The following is a 9,975-nucleotide window of genomic DNA, read 5'->3' on the forward strand; positions in this document are numbered from 1 at the left end:
ACAGGAAAGCAGACAACCTTAAGGGTAGTGGAATGCAGTGGGGAGTGCTGGAGCGGGTCACAGCAGCTGAACTGAGGAGCTGGAGGGAGGGCGGAGTCCACGCAGAGGGAAGAGTTTAAGAGCGGAGCCCTGTGAAATAGCACTGCTGGCTTTGGCAACAGGGTCTTATCACTGCTGGGCGGGCGGCAGGCTCTGGGGACCACCGCGAGTGCTGACGTAGACAGCCTGTGGCCTGCAGGTGCTCAGGCTCACCTTTAGAAGCCCTGTGTTGAGATGGTGGGCCAGGTGGGGAGAAGACAAAGAGAAAGAAGAAAATAAGATCCCTTTGGTGTTATCCCTTTGCTTAAAATTTGCCAGTCCTTTGCTATTGCTCTTGGATGCAACACAAACTCCTTCATCCTCACAGGCTGCTTCTCTCCCCTAACGCCTCTCACATGGACCCTTGGACTCTACAGCATGGGGAGTTGGAGGGAGCTCTCCCCATCTGGACCAACTGCTTTTCTGCTCTCCTAATCCTCACCGGGCTCCACTTACCCACCCTCTTCCCTAGGGAGCTTGCTGTGGTCCAAGGTGGACTGGCCAGCACTGCTCTGTGCAAGCGCCTCGTGTGGTTCACCTCCTTCAAAACTGTGGGTCCTCCATCTCTCCAGCTCCCAGCTCTGCCCCCTTCCATCTAGAATGCTTGACCTAGAAGATTCTCCTCTCCCGCCTATAATGGCAGGGGCTAATGAACGGAGCTGTGAGTTTGCTCTCTGGAGATCTGTTGGGCTTCACCTTGCATCTTCCTGGAGGACATGCCTCACAGTGGCAGCCTGACCTGTTGGGCTCAACAAACGGTGATCCAGAAGACGCCAAAAAGGTGGCTACTTAGGCAGGACTCACGGGAGAAAGCCTCTGAACTCGCAGGAACTTACTGGAGACGCTGATGGGGCAAACAGCGAGCTCAAGGTCATTTATTGAAAACTTGCCAAGGACAGATAAGGAGAGGCTGTCTATTACCACTTCACTACGACACACCCATAAAAATAACTAGTGATATTGTTGGGAGCCAACCCAAGGCGAATCCTAAAAAGAGAAAGAAAGTGGTGGCACAAATGTGCGGCTCCAGGGGACACATTCTGGGTGAAAGGTTGCAAAGTTACTGGGCTAGTGACTAGTCTTGAATCATCCATAACAGATAACAGGCAAGGGGAAGGTGACAATTCAGACTATACAGCTGAGCTGTATAGTTTATGTGTGGACTCATGCTAAGCACTCTCAGAATGTTGGGGAGTCATGGGAACCTTCACAAGAATTCCACAAGTAGTGGTCGTTACCCTGAGTCTCTCTCCCCACCTCCCAGATTGCAACATAGTTTGAAACAGTGTCACCATGTCCTTTCCTTGAGTCTTCTCTGGCATCTGTTCCAGAACCTTCGTCAACTACTTTCTTGAATTCAAAGGATTAGAGAACCACCATTCTAGGATTTAGGGAGTTAGGGTAAGCTTCATGACGGAAACCTGAACTTCAGGCTGTCTAAAAAGAGTTATTCACTCTTGGAAATACTTACAAACCTATGAAAAGGTAATTCAGAGCCTGTGTGAAAAACTGCGCATTTAGCTCTTTATTACTACGGCTCCCTCATCCACAGACTCAAGCAGAGGTAGACTGTATTGGGTAAAGCATTGCACCCATACTGAACATGTATAATCTTTTGGGGTCAGTGTCCCATAAAAAATTACATACAACAACTGAACAGTATTTTCATTGTGTTAGGTACAGTCTAGAGATCCTTTAGCACATGCGAGAAGATGCGGATAAATCATAGGAAAACACCAAGCCGTTTTCTGTAAGAGACTTGAGCAGTTTTGGGCTCTAGTATCTACAGGAGCAGAGGTTCCCGGAACCAGCCCCCCCACCCCCAGAGGTGACGGATAATTAGAGTGCGCATGAGTCATGATTGTGAAATGTTTGGCTAGGAAGTCCTTACAGCCTACCAGCTACGTTCATAAAACTTCATCATGGCGCCTCCCCTTGGGCTGGTTCCAGATGGAGTTCTCATGTGCACCCCATATCTTCCTATAGAAATGGAGGAGCTGAGTATGCTCTCAGGAGAGGGTGACTGGGGATGGAACTCTCCACGCTCCATACATCTTGTCTCCCAAACCAGTCCCTGACACTTTCATTCTAGATGGCTTCTTCATCCAGTGTCTCGTAGATCTAGACACTGTTCTGTGTCCTTCGCTACCCCTAGCTGAGTTCTGGTGCCCACAAATTTCTGTCCCATCCCTTCCTTTAGGGCTTGTTCCCTTCCATCCCTTGCTCACACAGCTATCAGGTCAAACCCAAGGCTTTCATGATCTGTCCTAAGTCCACTGTTATAGTGTAGCCTAGAGACATTTCTCCTTTCATGGGTATGTTAGGCTGTAGGCAGGTCACACACCCAATAGGTCCTTATAGTACGCCAAGTACTTTCACTTCTCCACCATACTCGCACCCACCGTTTGGAAAGAGATTCAAATTCACTCAAAAGGAAACAATGTTAACCCCTACACAGTAAATAGCAGCTATAGTTTCAACTTGAGGCTTGGTCCCTAGGGTGAACTATTGGGAAGAGATGGGGACTACTGGAAGGTTTCCCTGTCATTGAAGCTATATTCTTGAAGAAGATAGTAAGAACCCAGTTCTTTGGCATCCTGACCATCAAGTGGGCAGTTTATCTCCGCTGCCTACTCAAATCATCATGTATTGCCTTACCCCAGACACAAAGCAATAGGGCCAATGAATTGTTCACTAGAAACCCCAGAACCATGAACCACAAAGGGGCCTCTCCTGTCTTCGAGGTGGTTATCTTAGGTCTTGTAACAGAAAGATAACACAAGACCCAAATACAAAGTAGCCCAGAATGTAAAACATTCCAGGTAGAAGAGCCTCTACTCTGCCCTCGGTTTCCCTTAGGTAGAGTATGGACAGAGCTTGCCAGGAGTGAGGAGACAGCAGCCGATAGTTCTAACATTGCATCCTCTCAGGGTCCAGTATTGAGAGGCGATAAACAGTTTTCCTCACTTGGAGAAGATGCCCAGGGAGGACTCTGGAAAGTGTGACCAGGGAATAGGGTTCACCCACATGGGTCAGCCTACAGTGGAGAACAGAGCACCGCTCTGAGATCTTACCAGGACTACGGGAGGCAGCTCTCCAAAGGAGAGAGTGCTGGGGGCAGGCTACTCAGTCCCCTCGCTTGCAGGCCTCCTCTAAGCTTCCCTGGCCTTGATTCCCCAGAAATCAGCTCTTACACCCTCCTTCTTCCAGAGACTTCCAGGAATTTCCCTCTTCCTGCGTAAGTTGTGTTAGTGTGGTTAGTTGATTATGTTCCTCCAGCCAATGCAAGTTTCTGGGAGGCAGGGGTTTTGTAGGCAACAGAGCCTCATCTACCATCCATCTGCATCTCTGCCCATGCAGACTCCATGACTGGATTGATTTGCTTCTGGTGGGCTTAGGCACTGTGGCTCGAGAGCAGGAGCTGAGAGCCGAGCTGTTTTTGTCTCTGGCCACTTTTCTGAAGGTTCCTGGTTGCTGGATGCCTGGGGGACTGGAGGTGATAGTCTTTGCTGTATGCCTGTTCACTCAGATTCCGAACATGGCTTCCTTCACCTGCCCTCCCCAGTCTTTCCTTGTTCATCACACTCTGGTAGTGGCTCTGTCTCCTTAGACTTTCCCTTCCTGTCCTTTGCATATTAAATGATCACAGCAAACCACCTGGTTCCTGCAGGGCCCCTTGCTGAACACCGGCTTTTACTCAGCTTTATCGCTCCAGGACTCAGCTCAGTGCCTTCTACACCACAGGCATTTCATAAATTAAAGAAACAAGAAATGATTAAGCATTGGCTGTATATATCGCAAAACTGAGTACTATATGAAAAATGAGGATATTAAGCACTATGCAAAAATGAACTAGGAGAGAAATTTTATTTAATTTTTTAACTAGGACTCATAGTCAAACACATCATTCACACTGCAATGTGGCATGCACATACCCACACCACACACACACACACACACACACACACACACACACACACACACGAACAACTGGCCAAGAAGCTTAGGGGAAAGGGCTTGCCTTTATTGTGTGAAACACACTGTAATGTTTTCTATTTAATTTTGCTCCATTTCAGTTTTTAGCTAACTTCTCACTATGGAGCATTAAAATGATCTCATAGCTTACAAGCCAACTCAACCAACAGCTTAGGAAGCATTGGCCTGGTGACCTTTCTTCTTTCCTCTATCATGGAGATCACACCATCCCAGCATCAACAGTAGCAGTCTAATAGCACGTAATGAGAGCTGGTGTCTTTGCCAAGCAAAACAAAACAGAGATCAAAATCAACCACAGAAGTAATTGCTATCCTAAGGTTTTCACAGAGGTCTTATCCAATGCTGGCCTTTCTGTTTTAAAGATTTAGCCTGATTTAAGAAAATGGTCTAAATTTAGACCTCGCAAAGCAAGCTGCTAATATGAGTGATTTCACATTTTAGGTTCATTAGTTTGTGCCTGTATATCATCCACTACTAGCTGACCAACCTACAACAGGTCAGACACGGGGCCGTGCAGGACAGCGGACAAAACAGACACACTCTCCTGTGTTCATGCTCTAGCAGGAGAAACAGAGAAGAATCGGGGATGCAAGGCGCATATCAAAACACAGAAAATGTGCTAAGCACCGTACAGACAAGCGCCCACGAAGATGTGTGCAGGGCAGTGTGGGCAGGTGTGCTCGAGTGTGGGCACAGTGATTGCGCACCCACACGGTGGTGGAGAGGGCTTCAGGAGGAGGTGGCATTTCAGGTGAGAGGGGAGTGCATCTGGTGACAGGATGGTCACGTGTCGAAGCCAAGGTCTCTCTCACCCGGAGCCGGAGGCAGAGGTCAGTGACGGACAGTGGCTGTCTCAGCAGCCCCTTGCCACCTCCCCTCAGCTCATACCAAACAGTTTGGCAGTTTGGCACATGTTGATGGCTTTATTAATTTTTTGGAAAAGTTTATTTTGTGTTCACGAGTGTTTTGCCTGCACGTACGTGTGTGCGCCGTGGGGATGCCTGGTGCCCGTGGAGGTAAGAAGAGGATGTTAGAGCGCCTAAGACTGGAGGTAAGGACTGTTGTGAGCCTTCAGATGGGTACTGGGACTGCAGTTACAAGGAGTTGTGAACCACTGTGGGGGTCCTGGGAATCAAACCCGGGTCCTTTGCAAGGGCAGCGAGTGGTCTTAACCGCTGAACCATCTCTCTGGCCTTGCCTCAGTGATTAGCTCTAGGGATGTAGCTCAGGAGTAAAATGATTGCTTGTCAATACACAACCCCAGACCCAGCCCCTAGTGCTACCCCACCAATTATTATCATATTTTTTTTTCAGAGATGGGGTTCAGCCGAGGACCTTGCATATTTGCCAGGGTGCTACAGCCCAGCCTTTAAAATTCTTGCTTTTAGTCGTGGCAAAAATCTACAGGGCTAAAAGTTTGCCATCTGAACAGTGAGTGCTAGATCTAAGACAGTGTCTTTACATGGCCACAAAACTGTCACCATAGTCCATTTCCTGAACAGTTTCCCCATCCCCGACTGAAGCTTTATCAGAAGACTCCCAGCCCTCTTTCCAGCCAATGGCTAACCCCCCCCTTTCTGTCTCTGAGTTAGATTAGCTGAAGTGGTCTTATTTCACCTAGCACAGCGTCTTCCAGGCTCATCCACGCTGCAGCATCTTCCAGAATCTTCTGCCTGTTGGAGGCTGGATAATGTTCTGCTTATGCACACGCCAAAATTTGTTGTTTGTTTACCTCACGGCTGCTGTTCCCCCTGGAAGCTCCCCGATCGGCTGCTGTGGCTAATGCTGCTAGGGACTCAGTTGTCCACGTATATGTTTATTCCGACCTCTCTTTCTGTTCCCTGGGCTCCACACCCAGAAGTAGGTCAGCAATTTCAGCGCCCTGTTCCATGTCCACTCTGCTCACGGACCCTATTCAGCTCCAGTTACTTGCACTGGTTTGCTAGTGGGCCCTTCTTTCTTCTCTGCTGTGTTTCTTGGCCAGCAGGGAGCCTGCAACTACACCTCCCGCCTGGATGCTGAATAAAGCACAAAATAGGGGCCACACTAAACTCATTGGATGAGCAGATCTGGGCAGGGCTAGTGCAGAGGGGGGGGGCAGGGCAAGGAGTGAAAGCCTGTGTCCCCCCCCCATTATCACATATCTCTACACAGTGTGTGTGCCTCTGCTCCTCAATAAATCCCGCCCTTAAAATAAAAATAGATCTAATCCATCTCCCCGTGGGAAAACCAGAAACCTACAGAGGAAAGGGCCTGCCAGACACCCAGGGGTCAGGAGTGGCTCAGCCAGGATAGAATCCAGGCTGCCTGTCTCAAGAGAGCACCGCTGTCACCAAGCCAGCTGCCAGGAATGACGGTGTCTTCCTTTGTTCCTCGGCGCCCCTCTGCTTGCTTCTGTCTCCTGCTCAGAGCAGGGAAAAAGCGGACCCTTGCCGGGACACAGCCGAAGCCCAGGGGTGCCTGCTGCGTAGCCTGTGATGCAGAGAGCGGCAGCAGGGCCACCTTATTTTTTTATTTTATTTTTATTTTTTTCAGCAAATGTTTGGCAGCTCAGGGCTCCGTCAAGACTGAGGCCTCTCTGGAGCTCTCCTTTTGGCTCCCTGAAGCATCGTGGAGGGAGTCCCACAGCGCTACTGTTGTGGGCTAGAAGGTGCGTGTGTGCGTGGGCATGTGTTGGTGTGTGCGTGTGTGCAGAGACAGAGGCCGCAAGAGATGGCCTTTCAGATACAGAGACCCAGATAAGACCTCCTGTAGATTTTTCAGAGGCCGAATGAGCTGCTGTGCTGGGAAGAGTATATGGTACACGGTCATGTCAATGGTTTTCATTACTGAGTCCGAGACACGGAGAGAAGAGGGGAGGCAGACGGTAGAGAGGAAATCTGCTTTTGAAGCCCTCTCTGTTGGACAGAAGTCTGAGCTTAGAGAATGTGTGTGGCGTCGAGTGCAGGACAATGGCACCTCATGCTGAAGAAGCTGCTGTATGCCTCAGCCCTCCTATCCCAGGTCCCTCAGCTCAGCTCCCTGCTGTCCCTGTAAGTCATCTGGGCCTTGTCCCCATTTGGCAGAGAGGGAGCTTCTTTGCAGCTATGCAAGACTGGAGGACAGAGAAGGGCCCTCAGCCCTACAAGGCTTGCAGTAGTCGCTTAGCCAGTCTCCTTCTGAACCCACCTGAACATGGAATCACGCCTTCTGGGCTGCTCTCCAATCTACGCCCCCACAGGGAGGCCTTTTCTAAAAGCTTCTGTTTCAAACTCCATTCTTCTGTCTGGTTCCTGGATGGGGACCGACAAGAGTGCAGCTAGGGGTCTTATCCCTGACGAGGCTGGCAGCTGTGGTGGCGGGTCCCAGCACCCTGCCACCCTTGGCACTGTCTCCGGCATCTGTGTGGATGGCAGCTGCGTGGGTACTGCTCCCACACCCTGTGTGAACACAGCAAATAACGACAGCCAGGCAACTGCTTCCATTTGTCCCAGACTCCTCCCTGCTGGGTCAACAGCAAAAACTAAAGGAACCCAGTCTTCTGTGATCATGGCATGCTGCCCATCGAGCTTTGGGGAGAAGACTCTGGCCAGCTTACGGGTGCCCTGGGCTGCCAGATCCAGGGTTGATAAAGCTTGAGAAGATGCTGGTATTAATGGGCCACAAGCCTGGGCACGGCTTGCATCTGAAAGCCAAAAATAAGTAGCCCTGTAAGATCTAGAGTGGCAATGGGCAGGGTGGCGATGGTGGCAGTGGCAGTGGCTGTGCTGGTGGTGGAGGCAGGCATTAAGAGACCCTAGGGACACGCTGCCCGGGGAGGCATCTTTGCTGTGGAGATACACGGACTATTTTCAGCTGCTTGTTTCTCAGATGCCTAGCTGCCATGGGAAGGCTGTGCCCCAGCTTCCTCCTGTGCCCTTGTGCTGAAACTGGCAGCGAAGCTCCAGCTGGGTTATTACCTCATCGACTTTCCCCTCTCTGCCCCCACCCCCCCCAGGGGAGAGCCCAGTTGTGGAAAGCAGCAGGAGCCTTTCCAACACAAATAAACCGTCTCCGTCTCCGGGAGTAACCATGATGTCAGAAGGTGAGGATGGGCTTCACTGTGGATGCCTGATGTCCCAAGAGCCAGGCCCGGGCCCCCGTCAGGGATGCAGGCCAACCTGGGACCTGAGAGACAGGAGATGTCCTCTGAAATCCAGGCTTGGGAGGCCCCGTCCGTGAACGGATCTGAGTCACAGGAGCAGCACTGCTCTTTGCCCGACCCTTGGGTGTTGGCGGCAGTTGCTCCCAGACCGGAGCTCAGGCTGCTCAGAAGCCAATGTGCTGGGTAACCTCATAGATGCCTTGCATTTCTTGAGCCCAGATTCATTTTCAGGCTTGCCTAAACTGCACATTCACAGATTACCACAAAGGACAACAGCACGGGAAAACATGGGACTGGAAGCAATGTGCGCATGTGAACTCTTTCTCCATTAGAGGGGTCAGGGTGTTGAACCATTCACTCTCTCCATTCTGGGCATTCATGCTGCTAAGAGCATGCCCCAAGATTGGGCGGGATATTGAATGTGAAGCAAAATTTTCTCTGTACAGGCCTCCTAAGACTCTCTTGACTAGCAATTATTATAAGATGATTATAGGATTGTCAACGGATTATACGTGCAATTATAGGTAAATAACTACGGATATAACTTGTATAGTGTTTACGGTTTTTAAAAAGCAATGTGATATACATTGTATCATTTACTTCCCACGACAGTCCTGAGGATATTGGGTCATCTTTAGACACTCTTGAGCACATTGAGGCCCAGAAAACGAAGTGATGTACAAGAACCCAGGACCAAAACAACCAGTCCTGGGCTAGTTCTGTGATTCTGTTCTGCCTTTTATGGCTTGAGCCTTGCCAATCTCATGTACTTACCAAAGGGGCTGTCTATTTGTTTCTTTGTGTATTTTGTGGCTATTTGCTGAACTTCAGGCACTGTTCTCTTTCGTAGGTGGAGCAGGGAGAAACAAAAGATACCCATTCTTCTGTCTTGGGATGGGGAAGAGACTGGCAGCTTGGGTTTGAATACTTGGCTTGATCATGTCTACCTTGCTCGTATTGTCCAAACCTGGCCTGAGATGAAGATTTGCACATTGGCTGGAACAGCCCTGGTTTGCTCATTTTGGCATCTCGTTAGAATTATTAATAATACTTACTTTTTTTTTTTGAACTTAAAAAGTTTCCTGGCTAGGGGTAATAAATCACATGATCACCACCCAGGGGCACACAGCACACCTGCAATTGCCATTTGAGAACCGTACTCCAGGGTGAAACTCCAGAAGCCAAAGGTACGTGGTAAAATTAAGAGAAGGTGACACTGAAAAAAAGCTGACCTCAACCAGGCGTGGTGAGGCAGAGGCAAGCAGATCTCTGTGAGTTTGAGACCAGCCTGATCTACAAAAGGAGTCCAGGACAGCCAAGGCTATACAGAGAAACCCTATCTCAAAAGCAAGTAAGCAAGCAAGCAAAAAAAAGCTGACCTCAATTAAAAGACCCCTTTAATTACACACTTTGCAGAAAGTACCCTGAGTGGAAGTTTCCAGAAGCACAGCTCACCAAATAACCATGTGTGCTTTAATGTTGCCAGACTTCCTTGCAGAGCGGATTGGGTCATGTGACTAGTTGGGTCCTCTTGGTGACCGGAAGTGAGGTGCCACTTCTAGGCTAAGGCAAGATCCGCTGCTCTCTGCCTGCCAGCTGTACTGAGATGAGTTCTGTTGCCATGGCTGAGCCACTTCTTGGGGAAAAGCCCTCTCCAGCCTTCGTGGACCTCCTGTGAGGGAGAAGTCAGTGCAAGCGTGCAGAGCCATCAGGCTTTCCCTGTCCCTGCCTAACAAGCCTGTTGTCTTGATATTGAAGTGAGAACTGCTTTACCTGAT

Source organism: Psammomys obesus, unplaced genomic scaffold (assembly GCF_907164565.1).
Source record: "Psammomys obesus unplaced genomic scaffold, mPsaObe1.curated_primary_1811, whole genome shotgun sequence".
Lineage (NCBI taxonomy): Eukaryota > Metazoa > Chordata > Mammalia > Rodentia > Muridae > Psammomys > Psammomys obesus.